This window comes from Phragmites australis, chromosome 2 (genome assembly GCF_958298935.1).
Source record: "Phragmites australis chromosome 2, lpPhrAust1.1, whole genome shotgun sequence".
NCBI lineage: Eukaryota > Viridiplantae > Streptophyta > Magnoliopsida > Poales > Poaceae > Phragmites > Phragmites australis.
Window position 1 is genome coordinate 14,969,008 of NC_084922.1, and position 16,980 is coordinate 14,985,987.

Sequence of the window (16,980 nt, forward strand, 5' to 3'; positions counted from 1 at the left end):
AAAATTGAGCACCCTTTACATGTTTTTTGAGGACATATTTTACGTACATTGTTAGATCAAAAACTTAAACTAAAATTTTCGCCCATCTTCATGCATGGGTTGGGTTAGGATTTAGTCCATTCAAACATGGCCTAGATACTGCAATTTTCCGGCCCCTGCATGGATGCGTACTCATGAGTAAGCTTCTTGGGTGTTGACAATAATCAATTTGGGTGTTGCTACAGAAGGAGTAGTGTATAATGTACATTGCATGCCGTCTTCTAAAGACAACTACAATATAATGGATATGTTTGCCAGTCATTGATAGAAGTTTAGCAAAATGATTAATGATTAATGGTTAAGTTTGGCTATTTGTCAGCCATTATTTGCTTATCCATTGGTCATGACTTGTAATAATAATCATCTACATACGTCCACGTCATTATTCTCCACGGGGACAGCTCTATTTATATATTATTTGAGGAAATGTATCAATTGTACCGACAAGAGGACCTCGACGTGTCTATCTTGAGTTGTTGGACTCTGTAAGTATCGTATACGTATAATTCAAAGTATACATTTATGTACCATTAAATTGAATGTCTTAACTTATTCCTTATATAGAATGGAGGTACAAAGATGTAGGACAGAAGGCATCGACCATGTGGGATTTATCCATATAAACCTGACAATGATGCGATGCAATCCAATCCAAAAGGAACTGAGGAATATGCATTGAAGTGTATTCTGGAGCTACAATTGAAGAAATACATACTATTGCCCTATCACTTTGGGTATGTGTTTCCCTCTATGAATGTTCTACTCTTTTTGAGCAATACATAGTAAAAAATTAGGACCAACTAACCTATAGTGACCTATGTGCAGTTATCACTCGATCCTCCTTATCATCTAGCTAGACATTAGCAAGATCGTTGTCTTCGACTCACAAAATAATCCAAAAGAAACCTATCAACTCGTCATTGACTTGCTACAAAGGTAAAACCCGACCATTTCGTTATTGCTCTTGTAATATTTAATTTGATTGAATCTAAGTCTACTTACGGTAATAATCACACAAATGCAAAGTGTACCTACGGTACATCAAAAAGAGTGTTAGACACCAGTCATTCACGAAAGAATGGATTATCCGACATGACTTTTCTTGTAAGAAATAGGGCCCGGACAATAATTTATGTGGTTTTTATGTAATAGAATTCATGCACGGATTCACCGAAGACGCGTCATACCAGGTGATCGATGCTGAGGTATGCGACATACATCTTGATGACTAATTTTCAGGTCCAACACGTGTTCATAAGGATTGATTTCTTCAATTCTTGAAATTCCAGCTCCTCGTGCTATCCAGAGATCGACTCGTAGCCATTGAAATCAACGCACTTCAAGAACAACTTGTTGGGTTCATCAATGACCAATTCATGAGTCCAATTGGTGAGTTCCATGAATTTGGCTCCTAACTCTCGTCACCTTCATCCAACAAGAAAAAGCAGAGTTCAGAACCTTCGATTAGCAAGAAACCTTAAACTCTTTTTTATTGTTGTAATGAAACCTCACATGTATACGGTGTATATATACTATGATGAGACTTAATGTTTTAGAAATGAAATTTATATGTGCTTGTATATATATGTTGCGATAAAACTTGACGTCTCGTAAATTAAATTTATATGTGCGTGTCTATAAATATATCGTATACTATTATTGGCAACGGCCAAAATTTAAAAATGCCACAGTATTGACGGCAACCGCCACATTTTGAAAATGACGAAAAATACCTATTAGTGTCGGTTAGTAAAAACAAACCGGCACTGATAATAATTTTCAGTACCGGTTCCATACCTGACATTGATAGTCTGTGAATATCAGTGCCGAGTAATAAGTGTCGGTTCAAAATCGTCATTGGTGGCGATTTTAAACCGACACTGATGAAGGTATCTGCAGTAATGATCATGGCTGGTCTCGACAAGAAGTATAATGCTCTGGTCTCTGCAACAACCCTGCAGGCTGGGCTAATGAACGAAATCGATTTGGGTGTTGCTATAGAAGGAGCGGTGTATAATGTATATTGCATGCCGTCTTCTAGAGATAACTACAATATAATGGATATGTTTGCCCATCATTGATGGAAGTTTAGCAAAATGATTAATGATTAGTGGTTAAGTTTGGCTATTTGTCAGCCATTATTTGCTTATCCATTGGTCACGACTTGTAATAATAGTCAGCTACTTACATCTACCGATATAGAGACTTTGGCTATTTATCATGGTGAAATTTGGCTATTTGTCAGCCATTACCTAAAAGAGTAGAATATAAGCGTATTAGTAACATGGAAACGAAAATTCACGAAAAAAAAATCTCAAATTCTATATATCCGCCAGCTGCGAACCCCATAAACTACTCGCCCTGCACACGGACGTATGTATCATACATATATGTAGATGTAGTATGGCTCAGTGGTCCAGTCGATGCACACGCGTACGTACGCTTGACTCCACGACATCCGCAGCCGTCCACGTCGAGCGCGATCGCACACGTACTCGCGTACGATCGAATCATAGACACGTCGTTGTGAATGAGGCCGGCTGAGCCCGGCCGAAAGCGTGTGCATACAGCAGATGACGAAAATTACGCTGCAACAACTACATGTATGTGGTATATATGTACCTTGAAACCTACACTTCAACGACAAACTCCTATGCTCTTGTCCCTACGAAAGCTACAATTAATGTGTGACATCACGCGTTACGTTCATTAAGCATTGGCATAGCTTGACTGCTTGAGATCCATATTGCATTGCGACGTCCTTGTCTATGAATTGGATACAAATTTGGGGTACTGTAGCCAGTGTAATACCTAACTTCTCCAATAGTTGGTTTGTAGCACAATAAATTTTTAATTAGTTCACACACTTACGTTCTCTCAATCAATCATTATCTATCTTTTGTCTTGTTTTTAATGCATCATACGTTACAGTCTATCTACAGATTTAAAACCTAAACTAACGCCCATTTCTAGATGGTATCTAGCTAGAACTTCTCTTTTCAAAGGGCGCTCTTACACCCGACGAGGATTCTTCTGCTGCGATGCTCGCCGCCGACCCTATCCTATCATGCCCAATAATCCCCACACCATGTCGCCTCCACAGCTTGCCATTGACGCTTCAATAATAAAAGAAAGTTTCATTTTTGAGATATACAACTTTCAAAGGGAGAAAACAATAACTTTCAACTCAGCTCAACACAAAACCATCAATTTTTTTTAACGGTGGGGCCCATTTCCACCGCCTTCGTTGGAGGCGGGGCCAGGCGAGACTGCTTCGTGCAGCCCACCGAAGAATCGGGGAAAAACGTCCTGCATGCCTGCGGGAGCCTGAGCTCGAGCACAGGCCGGCTCGTACGCGCGCTCCGTGTGGCGTAGTTCTTGCCGACTGAGCTAACGCTCTGATGCAAAACCGTCAAATTTCACCTCACACAAATAAAAACATTCAACATGGAGCCATAGACTTCCAACTCTTTTCGTAGGAACACTTGGGACAAAAAGAAAAAAAACAAGGCACACGTAGCTCTCACGTTCCGGTGCGGCCTCCCCGTCCGGCCAGTCCCTCCCGGCCGTCTGCACAGCAGTAGTGCAGTGGCCGGCCGGCTGCGACGTGCCTTTCCACGCCCGCCCCACACCGCACCTTGGCATGCGCCTTCCTCCATTGCTGCACCGACCGTCTGCCTTGGCTTGCAGACAAACGCTGGCCACCAACGCGGCCGCTGCGACGCAGCTACCAAGCAAGCAAAGCCTCAGCTGGTAGGCCAGGTTGCTTAACCATCAATCACTCGTTGCTTACGATCCTCAACTGACTAATTATCTGCATAGATCGAGCACTGCTTTTGATTAAAGCTTACGCTTTAGAAGACGAGAGAGAGAGATCGGGTGGCTCCTGAAAACCTGTCGTTTCTTGAAGCCCCAAACCGTCTCAGTTGCCGATCAACCCATCACACAAGTTGGCAGTAGTGTTGCAGGTTGATGAATCCTGGGGTCGACTCATGATCATGGACATGACAGTAGTCATGCCGCATACATGATCTCTCGTGCTTCTATTTGCCTTGGGTTAGACTAGTAGGTCCCCCATGGCAAACAGGCCGTCTTCTGGGAGAAACCGGCCGCGATGAAACACAAACCCTGTTGGGTTTTTCCGACCATCAGGACCACTCACGACCAGCTGTTCCGAGCAGTAGTCTCGCATCAGCTCCCCCAAGCGGTAGTCGCACGACCAGCGAGCACGCGTCCGACCAAGTGAGTGCCACGACCACATGAATAACCCAGCGAGAAGCAAGATGGACGATACGTCTATCAGAACACGACAAGAGAACACAAGAACACACAAAAAAATTTGAGACTGCAACAGCTAGCCTTTTCTTTTCTTCTATATCTTCCAAAGTCTAGATTCGAGATCCGAGCTCGCTTAGTACTTAACCGAGTACTTCGAGCTTTCCTCGACCCGATCGTAAATCCGAGCTCTCCGAGTACCTAACCGAGTACTTTTAGCTTTCTACGATTCGACGACTCGAGGAGATCCGAGCTCTCCGAGTACCTAACCAAGTACTTTGAGTTTTTCTCCCCGATGCATCTAAACTCCTATTACATGCCCTTGCTTATATAGGCCCTGAGTACATGATCGGCCAGACATACAAGCCATCATCTCCGACTTGTATACGATCTGGACTCCGTACACCTGCACGTGTACTTTGCCATACAAGTATACAGACTTCGACTCGAACTCTATGACCTGGACACATGCAAACATACGACTCGGACTTGATCGACCACCATGTATCCCACGACTCGTAGACCTTCTATACGAGTACATATACGACAACTGGCCAACCAAAATTATCCTAGCTTTCTACGTGCATGCATCTGACTTGCCTATACTAATACGACTTTAACTTACCTAATCACACCAAAACAAGATTAATTTTTAACAAACCCTACTTGAACGAGAGCACTTATTTTCTTTTTCTTTTTTTTATACATTGAGGAGGCACACACTCAACACACACCACCTTACCTGCGCACATACATACACGCCTCCTGCACACACTATAAAATTATCGAAGGCACAAGGGTCTTTCGTAAGACGGGTACACTCTTTCCCACTAAATGCACGTACTCCTAAAATCGGTGTACCCAGTCTATAACTCAAATTATATGGCCTGGCTATACATTCATATACAACATATTCGACCGTATTTATCGAAATATAGATAATATACCATCATATTTACAATTTTAGCATCCATACTCGGCACCTCATTTACCGAAAACTGACTTTCAGTATAACGTATGCAGAAAAAACGCGAGTCCGACCATATTTAACACACGAGGTGCCGAATATAGCACCTCATATGGGCTACAGTGTCATATTCGACACCTCGTATGGGCTACAGTGTCATATTCGACACCTCGTGTGCCAAATATGGCCTGTACCGGCTGTAGATATTTTGATGCTGTTATTTTATGCCAGAAAGTGTTGCGTCACGTAACACTTTATGTTTGTTATTTTATGCTAGGATCGACTGCGCCATGTAACGTCCGCCGACAGAGACAGAAAGAGGCGTGTTGTTATTTCATGTTTGAAACTCTGTCATGTGGTCACTTCGTGTCTAAAGAAAGAGTCACGATAGAGGTGTTATCATTTTATGCTTAAAGCTCTGGTCACTTCTTGTTTAAAGGCTAAGTCAAAATATAGGTATGAACATATATCAGCCTAAGCATATTAATGTTAGCAATTGCCAACTATCAACAAATTTAGAAATTATTTGGTAATTTAAATGTACATTTTAAAATTTCTAATTCATCATGTAGTCTCAAAAGCTGTGAGCAGCCTTAACACTTAGCCATATTTGAAGATGCACAATTTAAAACGTAGCAGTGGCAATATTCCTCATTGTATCATTGATCTCAAGATGCATAGCGCATAGGTGTGATTACCTAGATCATCTCAAGATGACGGTGGAAAGTGGTGACATAAACTAGTGAAAGAATGCTGGTTGTGCCAGTTCATGCTATTAGGGTAAGATGGTTGTCGTCGTCAAAGTGGTGATTGGAAGTTGTGAGGATAGGTAGAAGCAAATCCACCATAATCTTCAGGGTCCTCAATGTCCTCCGGAGATGGAGGCCTCGAAGGGAGGGGTCGTTGTGGCATGAAATTTTTGTCCTCATCGTCATCTTGAGCTATTACGATAGCAGCATGTCCTATTTTCTTGTTGGTTGTACATCATGTCGATGTGGTTCGTGACGTACTCTTGCAGTGTTCCTTGAACCTTCTCATGTACTGCTGCTGGAACGTCGAGACATTGGTGGCATGAAATCATCGTCCTCATCGGTCACGTCATTTTCTGGTTGAATAGTAGAGGGCGCCCTTGTACCCCTTAGCTTTGCTGATCTTTGTCATCTTCTACGCAAACCAGGCATCACACCCCCGCTGAAGAGCATATACATCACCAAGAAGTTTGGAATTTCTTTGTTGATCAACTCGGCTTCTTACGGGAACGTCTAACGCAAAAGAGGAGCATTCGAATCAATGGAAAAAAGATAAGCAGAGTGACCAAATAGAAAATGACGAACCTGAATGTGGGATGCATACTGGTTGGCAACATCACCATCCTTCTTTGTCTCATAGAGAAACCTAGCACAGAAGGATAGTCGGCTAGTTCGCACACCCTGAAATACATTTGACGTTGCTCATGCAAGAGGGCGCTAAGATCATCGGTGGTTACATGTTAGAGTAGAGCGGTTAATACGGAACAGAATGGACTTGCATGCAATTTGGACATGGCTTGGATTAGATTGTTCTCCTCGAAGGGATCATCATTCCCTCCACGTATAACCTACAATGAGGCATTTAATGCTATAATGATCATTGTAGGAGTCCATAAAAAGCATGTACTAGAAGATCCCGACATATATTTATTGCTCCTTGACTACAACATTCTGGCTCTGCACCAAAGGACGAATCCCTCATTATTTAAAAAACATTAAATAATTATTATATCATAATTAATATATAACAATGCTTAATAAATAAGTAATAAATAAATTTATGTGCATAATTATTTGAAAGCATTAAATAAATTAAAAATAATTACATTAACAATATAGTGAATAAGATATAATAGAGATGACTACGAAAATAAAGTAAATAATACAAGTGTCATGAACAAATATAAGTGCATTGTCTACTCAATGATGACGACGCCGCACGCAATCACCAGGAGTGTAAGCGTCTGGTGGGTGTGTGGTCCTCTTCCCAACAGCATGCGCTGGCCCCTGCTATGCGTGCCCTTGCTCGTCATCGTCATCGTCCTGCCCTGTTGGACTCCCACCGAACGTGTATCCAGACCTGCTAACTCGGCCCTGTATGTACCATGATAAAACATCCTCATGCGGAAGTGTGGACGCCTATAGTATGTGCTCCGATGGAGTCGGGTATGCCAAAGTCTCACCATGATGGTACCATTGTGAACCCCCAGGTGCATTGAGATATTAGGGGTACAGCTTAGAAGCTTGACAAAGCTACCGGCCTGCATTGCAGTAGCCCAGTCAAAAACATGTGGGCCGCTCTAGTTAGGCGTCTACTGCGTGGAGTCAATGACGTCCTCGTGATGAGTCGATACTACAGGCGGATGTGTCATCGTAGTCTGAGGAGGTTGTGTCCACTGTAGGGGTTGCGAACCGAGTGTGAACTACTCGGGCTCAGGAGCCTGCGTGCACTCCTCGGCTTCAGCACCAGACCATGACACATGATGCTCCACAGCCGCAGGTGCCTCTCATGACTATGCCCGAACGGGTTTCTCACTGGCACTCGATGAGCACCAACTGTGGGAGGCACGGGACAACTCCATGGCTGGTAGATCGTACCCCCTCGAACGCGGGGTACAACCACCTAGACCATGTAATGCGGATAACAAGCGAGACCCTATCATCCTCATGTAGTCTCGTATAGGGTTCCAATCCCTTCATGTTGATGACCCACTTGCTTTCCCACAAGCTTGCTCCGCTTGCGTATGTATTTCGTACGCCGCTTCGGTCTGTATAAGATGAGGGTCATGTCAGTAATACATAGGTTTAACTAATAAAAATCGTTAGAAGTACCGTATCACTTACCACAACATGAAGAAGGCGGGCACGATCCTCAGGGAAGAGTCTGGGGGCTAGCTCTATAAGTCCGCTGAGTAAGGTGGCACGCGTGCGCGAACGGTACCACGAAAGGTACTCTCAGTACGTGCTGTTGTCGTATTATCCAGCAAGAACAACGACATCCACCGTGGCTGACTCCGTCCACCTGTTTATGTGCTCGGCATTAATAGATGACCAGTCCTGCATGCCTGCGGTCCCCTATGTGCTTCTCCTGTATGTGACATAAACAATTATAATTTCTTAACATGGATCACTTAAGGTAATAATGGTACGTACGTCCAGCGTCTCGTGGGAGAGGTACTGGATCCAACTGTCGGTACCCGAACTACCTCTATACACGCTCAGGAGAATAAACTTCCACATTGTTCATGTACAACAAGAAGCATCTGGTCATCCATAAGTGTGAGTCATGCAAACAAGAGGATGCGATGAGGCTTTCAGTCGTAATTTCGACCACTCGTGCCATACGCCATGGATCCCACTCCATGATATCGACGCTGATGACGTCTAGATCACTGATTACTCGGGAGTAGTTACCAAGGTCTTGCTACTGACTCTATCTCATCCTGGCATGAATCCATCGATACCCCATCGTAGGCCTCATGTCATCTGTAACGTCATCGGATATGGGGACATGATAGTAGCTTTTGCTCACCCAAGGTCGATAAACCGGGAGGTACTCCTAACTCCATAGCTATTACAGGTGTAGGCTGCTTGAAAACAGATCCCTTCTTCTTTGATCGCTAGGTTGCGGCACACAATCCTCTGTACGTAGTAGTCAGCACAACCGATCCTCAACTGTAAGATGACGGCTTATAAGGACGTAACGCGAGATGATATGCTAACCATATAATATGAGGAAGGACATAATCGTCTGTCGTGTTACAAAACTTGATGCCTCCCAGCATGATGTACAAGTACACATCATAATGCTACATAACTGTAGCCTCATCCGTATCCAGTGGGCATGGACCGAATTGTGGCAGGCTATGAATCCATGACATGGAGAGGCTAACATACTTCATGTCATATTGCACACCAAACCTATAAAATGCAGAGGATATGTGATGCATGAATAACACTAGAACATATGAAGTGCATTACATAACAAATAATTAGCTACCCTGAACGTAACTCTTCCGCTACTCCTTTGTTGGTCGCGAAACTACTAATGGGGCACCCCTGATCGATAGCCCGGTTAGCATGGCCACATCCCTCAATGCTACGGTCATCTCGCCAAAAGGAAAGTGAAACGTGTGCATCTCAGGACGCCACCGGTCCACAAGAGCTATGAGTAGTGACGCCTCAATCGGTGGGAGAGGTGTCCTTCCACCACCAGCCATGGCAGCTCTGGCCATCATAAGAGCGAACGGTAGTATTCCTACCCATGTGAGTGGCTCATGGAATCGAGGGTCTAACTCCTTAATCGTGTGCACACTCCTGGTACGCAACAGAACCAACTACAAAGGTATCCAATACATGTACTAAGTAAGTAACTAATTATTATGGCAATTTAAAAGCACATATAATCGTTGTACCCGCTGCCTTGTGAAAATAACTCTCCCCATATAGTTCTTGTCGTACCGTAGCTGAAGAAGCTCGGGAAGACGACCGTGAGCTATGACAATGATTTTGAGCTTAATGGTTCAATAAAAAAACAACGTAAGACAACAACTATTATGTGAATAACAACGATATCAGTACCATATAGTATATTACATGAATATGTATGTGATGCCAGTACCATTACGATATATTACAAAATAGGTAGTACAACTAATAGGTGAATAACAATTTGGAATACAAACTATGTCTGCGATCAACTTCATAAAACAAACTAAATTGCAACAACTCTAATACAATACAGTTTGATTGTGGCCTGATAGTTTACTGCCGGGTCGGGCAAGTCCTCTTGTCATAGTCAGATTGTTTGCAAATTTTGCACTTGCATAGGCCGTCAATAGTATTTGCTGCATCCATGTCACCTTGCAGCCTCGTGGCTTTAGGCCTTCCAGGATCCGTGCATTGTGATCGGGGATAAGGTACCCACTTAGACCCCTCGATCACTTTGTAGTTGCTTCTGATGTGGAAGGAACGCATCTTTAGAAGCCATGTGCTCCTCAATGCACTGATCATGAAGTAGATGATACATACTATGATCTGTCGTTGCCGCCCATATCCCTGCAAGCGGCGAAGACATGAGAGCACGGGATATGGTGTAGTTTTGACTTATTGCATGTGCACTTCTCCTCGTGAGGACAAATTTGACATTGTTGCATGGTGTCCCCTGCGCTATACATTGAAGCATACCTATAGCAGCATATGATCTCGAATTCATTGTTGGCCAGGTTGTAGATCCTAGTCCGATGAAAGTGTGCATTGTTCCTCCTTCTAGATATGATTTCCTCCACCTTAGGTGCAAACCGTGTGCTGCACTCTATAGTAGCTATACCACGGTTTCGAAAGTAGTCTGTTATTCTATATAATGTGAGCTCAATGATGGCACACAACAGGAGACCCCATACACCCTTTAGGACATTGTTAAATACCTCTGTTATGTTCGTTGTCATGATGGTGTACCAAACATGGAAGACAATAATTTTAGAAGGGATATTTGCATAACAAAGGGTAAAATACAATCATTAAATTGTGCTAACCTAGCACCGTGAGTGTCATGGATTAGGGCCCAACGCTCCGCTGGTTTTCCCGCAATCCACTGGCTAAATATAGCACATGAACGGCTAACGACAGTTTGACCCTCCATCATTTGCATCTGCAGATGGTCCTTCTGTGCTTCCTGCTCAGCCATCATCTTGTGAGTTGTCTCATTTAACTCTCTCTATATCTTGTTGAACTTCGCCTGCTGGTTCTGAAGACACAACTGTTTGAACCTCTTTACAAGAGCCTTGTTGTGGTACCTTATGTACAGGTTCGCGGCCAAGTGTCGCATGCACCACCTTCTCTCCACATCAGGCCATGTAATGGAGTAGTTTGTGCTATCATGCAGCATGTCCAACACATGCAGAAGGCCCTTGTTGCGGTCTGAGATGACACAAACTCATTACCTATTGGCCATGACACGAGTCCTCACCAAGGTGAGGAACCACAACCAACTATCATTATTCTCACTCTCAACTATTGCAAATGCAAGAGGAATGATCTGATTGTTTGCATCTGTCACCATCGCTATCATAAGGTTACCATGGTACTTGCCTCTAAGAAATGTGGCATCCATGCATACAACTGGCTTGCAATGTCTGAAAGCTTCGATGCACTGTCCAAAGGATCAAAAAAACCTAATGAGGTATCAGTCAGTGGTGTTGTATGACCCATTCTCCAGCTTGATCGGCTCATCCGCCACGGCCCACTGAGTCTCTAGATTCGTCATGGTAATCTTCTGCAGTAGCCTCGGAGCATAGTTGTAAGACTCTTCGAAATTTTCAAACAGCATCTTCAATACCTTTTGCTTCGCTCACCACGTGGTGTGATAATTGATCAGCATACCCGTCTTAGTCTGCACCTTCTTTATAATAGATTTTGGCGACAAACATATGTTCGTGCCAACAAGGGTAATGAGGAGTTGGGCTATGAACCTCACATTAACAGCGTGGCTCACATTTCTAATAGTCTCTTCGCTGCATGTATGTGGGGTGTGCTTACTAAGCATAAAATAGTTCTCATATTTTGGCTTATGTGCTCGTACGAAGTAAGGACAATTCGGGTGTTTGATACACCTGACCTCATACTCTGTAAGGTTAGACTGGCCACACTTGTGGTCCCTTTTTGTGATTACAGCATAGTTGCTAGTAAAGTGAATGACCTCCTCCCTGTTATGAAACCGTTGTCCGACCTGGATATCGCTATTCTGGTATCCCCAGTTGGATAGGGTGTTATACTCAACGATGGTACAATCCAACAGTCTAGCACCACAAAAGTACTGGATCGCCGGCACCGGGTCATCGTTGTCAGTGTTTTCTTCATCTCTGCTACCACCAGCTTCATCATTAATACATTCTGCATCTACCTCAGAAGGGTCCACTCTAGCTCACTCTGTACCAGAACTGCCCTCCCCGACATGCCCTCCCTCCTCTTCATGCATCACATGATGTTCTGATCCTTCTATGCTAGTCATTGCATCATCTTGCACCAGTCGTGACACTATGTTTACATACACCCCTATTTTAAAGTTCTCCAATGCCTTGCGTGAGTACAAAGCTCATGCATTGTTCCTTCTCACCTCGAACAACGTATGAACAACGATCGAGCTATTTGGAATAAGCTGTGACCGTACACCCTCTAGGACAACATTATAGGACTATTGGTTCACACGTAAAAGGCTCATAACGTGTGATTTCAGGCCATCTAGATCAATAGGTACCTCAACCATACTCTCTATGTGCTATCATTTCTGAATTGGTACGAGCCTCTTGTGTAAAACAGTGGGATATTCTCCATAATAAATATAGATAGTCATAGCGTATCTGCTAAATGAACGTACATGTAATAAAATAACTACTTAGATGTATGTACGATACACAACTAATTACGTCCATCGATAAATAATAAATACATTAATCTAAGTGATTAAGCTAATTAATCAAATTAGTTCTATAAACTAATTACTATGATTAATTATATAGCTCTAATAACTCTAATTAAACTATGTAAATACTCTAATTATACTGGTTAATGACATGCATATAATTAAACTAAGGGAATAATTTAATTACACTGATAAAACTAAGTCAATAATATAATTTCACTAACTAATTAAATTCATATAATCAAACTATACCAATAATCTAAATACTCTAATTTATCAACTTAATATAAGTTAACAAATATAATTAAACAAATTAATCAATCTACTTACTCTAATTACTATTACTAATTTAAGTATTAATTATATACATGATCTAAGTACTCTAATTTATCAACCTAATATAATTTATCAAATCTAATTAAACGGCTTAAACAATCTACTCACTCTAATTATTATTATTAATATATATTAATTACCTACATAATCTAAGTATTTACTATAACTGATCTCGCGCTGTTGCTTCTCCCCTCCTCGCGTTGTTGCTCCTCCTCTCCTTGCGATGCTGCTCCTCGCCTCGTGCTGTGTTGTTGCTGCTCCTCACCTCGCGCTCCGCTGCTCGCCTCTGCTGCTTCTCGCCTCTGCTGCTCCTCCTCACTCCTCATTTTTGTAGTGGGCTGCAGGCGACGCACCGAAAGCACCGACAATAACAAAACAACACACCGGCACACAAAAGAAAGCAAATTGCATGCATGCCAGCCATTCGCGTGGAAAGCAAAGCACCGAAGTAACATCGACGCGACAAAAGCAGGACCTGATTGCATGACAGCTAGTACAGGCTATATTCGGCACAAGAAGTACCAAATACGGCACTGTAGCCCATATTCGGCACCTTATGTCCCGAATACACCTGATTTTTGGTAAATGAGGTGCCGAATATGGCATTGTTGCCATATTCGGCACCTCGTGTGTCGAATATGACCGGGTCCGTGTTTTATCAGCGTACAGTGTACCGAAAGTCAGTTTTCGGTAAATAAGGTGCTAAATACGGATACTAAAATTGTAGATACGATAATATATTATCTATTTCGATAAATACGGTCACGTATATTGTCTAATTTTGGATTTTCTCCCAATAATTATCATAGTCTTTGATAGTTGATTGCCTAGTAATTCACCGGTGAAGTTCTTTTGCTGTATTGTACTCTTCCGTTTAAAAATAGTAGACATATTTTTTAGAAAAGTTAAATTTTATGTACTTTAACTAACATTTAATCAAATTATAAAAATATCTATTGTATAAAAATTATACAACTAGGTTCACAATTTAAAATAATTTCACACTATATAGGTTTTGTAGCTATAAATAATATATTTTGTGAGAAAAACTTAGTTAAAATTTAATTTTGAAGACCGAACCTAAAAGAAATAGGTCTACTATTTCTGAACGGAGAGAGTATATGTTTTAAAAGAAACAAATATAATTACTTGTCGTCAACAATTACGACATCTTCTTGTTACACAAGAAATATAAAAAAATAGTTTATAATAGACAGGCTATAATTATCTGAGGGGCAATTAGAAGTCAATAGTGGGATGGGTCTTAGGAATGAAGCATGTAGAAGCTAAAAATATAATTAGGGGCAGTTTAAGAGTTTTGTGGTGCCTGGTCCCTTCTCGGAACTAGATATCAGCATCATATCCCAAACCTTTTAGCAAACAGACAGGCTAACCAACATGATAGTGCGCTGTTATTAGTTTAGACTGAAACGCGCCACCATGCATGGTGATGTTGGCAGATAGATTCTCGAGTATCTCGTTTTGCACAAGGCTTCAACCCATATCTTTGAGGACGCAACACATGTTTGCACCAAATGAGAAAAAAGATTACTGTGGACGATGACTTGTCACCTGCAGATTAAGCTACAAGGCCATCTGCAATGATTTGGTTGGCTGGAAGTGAGACCCTGGAATAGTATCTTTTTTGACTGGTAGGGAAGTTTGTCATTTTCACCACTGATACAAGCAACATTACACAAAGTGGAAATAGTCTTCATCCATAAAGAAAGCTGGAGCTGTTCTTGTCTTGCATGATAGATCTAGGCGTGTAATTTTTCTATATATTTTCTTCATAATAAATGGCGTGGGATTGGATATGTTATTGCATTCTTCGATTACTATTGCTATTGTGTGGTACAACAACTCCTAGTTACAAAAAGCTTCTCAATTTTCCTCCTATTTATATCACCACATCCAATTGCTATAAAATGTACTTAAAATAGAAGCAAAATATATTAGTCATTATCAATGGGTTTTCCATAATTATGATGATAGAGAATATTGCTCTCATCATGATGATAGAGAACGAGACCTGAGGGTATAGGTTTAGTAGTAGGTCCAGCTTCTCTAATTATTCATAGGTCATCCTACTCTAATTGTCAGAGTCATGTTAATATGCATATATCATCTTACTCTAATTATTCTTTCATGTTTGTTGATGCTATATTTCATTTATTTTATTTCTAAATCAGTTGATTGTTCTGACGACCACGTGAGAGAGGTCATAGAGGAACTACCAGTGGGCGTGGACCAAGGATATCTACATCTTACTAATACTCTGAACACGGAGCAGCGAACTGGGTTTGGTAAAATCATGAATCACATGGTCAACAAAAGGAGCCAAATTTTCTTTGTCAATGGTTCATGAGGCACGGGAAAGACATACCTATACAAGGAACTGCTTGCTAGGGTGCGCTGGCTAGGCCTAATAGCAATTGCAATTGCAACATCTAATATAGCAACGTCAATCATGCTTGGTGGATGCATCGTCCACTCCAAGTTCAAGATTCTCATTAAGCTTGCTGACGACAATATGTGTAGTTTTACAAAGTAAAGTGGTACCGTGGAGTTGCTTCGAAATTCGGGACAAAGCTGCTATGACCAAACGTCAAGCTGTTAAGACACTTGATAGGTTACAACAAGATATAATGGGATGTTCTATGCCATTTGGGGGAAAGGTTATGGTGTTCGCTAGAGATTTTAGGTAGGTCCTTGCTATGGTGACATGTGGTACAAGAGCACAAGTCATTGATGCTACATTGCAAAAATCTTATCTATGGCAGAAGATAAGTAAGATATGCCTCACCTGTAATATGAGGTCACAGTTTGACTCATGGTTCTCCGAATGCCTCCTTAGAATTGACAATAGCACAAAAGAGATGATTGGTGATGATTATGTATACCTCCCTAATGACATTGTGATCTGTTACAACACCGTAGAAAAATCAATTGACAAGCTCATTGAAAATGTATTCCCATGTATCCAGAACAATGCTACACCAAGGGCTTACATGAGCGCACGTGCTATCATTTCAACAAAGAATGAGCATGTGGATGAGCTAAAATGCAAGGATGATTGACAGGTTCCCATGCAAACATAAGGTATACTACATCTTTAACTCTGTCGACTATGATTCACACAACAACTACCCGATTGACTTTCTGAACTCAATCACATCAAATGACTTGCCCCCACATATGCTCAAAGTCAAAAACAACTGCCCAGTTATCCTGCTCCGGAATCTTAATCCCCACAATGGTTTGTGCAATGGAACAAGGCTAATGGTTAGAACCTTACAAAATAACGCGATTTATGCTGAGATTGTTGACACACACTGGAAAAGAGGGTGTTCATACATAGGATCTCTATGTCCCTCTCGGAGGACCTTTCACTTCCTTTCAGGTTAAAGAGGAAACAATTTTTATTCCGCCCAAGCTTTGCAATAACCATAAACAAAGCGTAGGGACAAACCATCCCAAATGTTGGTATTTACCTTTCCAAGTCGATGTTCTCACATGGCTAGCTTTATGTTGCATTGTTGAGGGTTGTGGATTCTTGCTAAGCCAAATAAAGACATAGATCCTACAGAAAAGAGCACCAAGAATATTGTGTACAGAGATATATTGGAATGGTTAGACGTATTGGAGTTGTACTAGATGTATCTTTTTTCTATAGTAGTTGTAGGTTTGCAGGATGATTAAATTAAACCAACTTTCATTCTGCTTCCAGTGTTTTATTAAATATATGTAGAAGATATTTTAAGCATTGTCATATTCAATTAATTGATTTATATTAACTCAAAATATAAAAGGTGTCCATATAATACAGAAACCGTAGTTTTCACTACTGATACAAGTAACAATACACAAAGTGGAAGTAGTCTTCATCCATAAAGAAAACTGGAGATGTTCTT